Source organism: Buceros rhinoceros, unplaced genomic scaffold, assembly GCF_000710305.1.
Source record: "Buceros rhinoceros silvestris isolate BGI_N320 unplaced genomic scaffold, ASM71030v1 scaffold13118, whole genome shotgun sequence".
Lineage (NCBI taxonomy): Eukaryota > Metazoa > Chordata > Aves > Bucerotiformes > Bucerotidae > Buceros > Buceros rhinoceros.
In genome coordinates, this window is record NW_010427511.1 from 3,151 (window position 1) to 3,951 (window position 801).

An 801-nucleotide genomic window follows, 5' to 3' on the forward strand; every position below is an offset into this window, starting at 1 on the left:
CGTCCAGGCTGGAGCTGTGGCTCTGCCCCAGGCGGGCACCAGGTGCTCTCCCGGGGGATGCTCTGCCTGGATCCCCTGCAAGGCCCCGGAAGAGCAAACCCAGGCTCAGCACCCCGCTGCCACAGGAACTCCAGAGCTGGAGCGGTGCTGCTGTGGCTCAGAAAGGGTCTGCTTTGATTCCATCATGTTCTCAGGGCTGTTTGTGCTGGGATGGGCAGGGTACAGTTCGTGTTTAACCGCGTGTTATTTATTGCAGGGTAAACAACTGATTAGTCCAAATGCTGGTGCATCTGCATTTCCCCCATCTGCTGGAGGCTGCTCTAAGATGTCAGCATCCCAAAATAGACATGGGAGACAATTAAGAGCATTAGGGAAGCAGCAAAAACATTGATGGAAAGTACTTTTATCCCTGTGGTTTCAGAAGGAACCCTGCAGAATGAGAACTAAAAGAAATGGCTTGTTCAGAGACTGACAGCGAAAATATTAGCTTGGGAAATCACTCCTTCCTCTGACGAGGGTTGATTCCATTGTCAGTTAATGCAATATAAAGGCAGGTGGCTTTTGAAAGGGAAACACCCCCTGCCCTTTCTTGGGTTGCTGACAGTGTGGCCAGGCTGGGGCAGGAGACAGAGTTGGCTGAAACACCCAGCAACAGCCACAGAACGGTCAGGCTTCAGCCAGACCCGACGTGGGGCAGGACTGTGCAAATGCCAGTGCTGGCACGAAGGACGGGGCGATACCACCATCGGAGGCTGAGGGAAGAGGCAGGGAGGGGTCTTTTAAAAACCACACTCCTCCCCA

At 53.7% G+C, this 801-nt stretch overlaps 1 protein-coding gene across 1 annotated transcript in view; it reads right to left on the minus strand.

Annotated features, from left to right (window-relative positions):
• The window catches only part of LOC104498539 (whirlin-like), a gene marked incomplete at both ends in the record, with an annotated part of 25,804 nt that overhangs the window by 2,233 nt on the left and 22,770 nt on the right, over nt 1–801 (minus strand). The window lies entirely within an intron of this gene.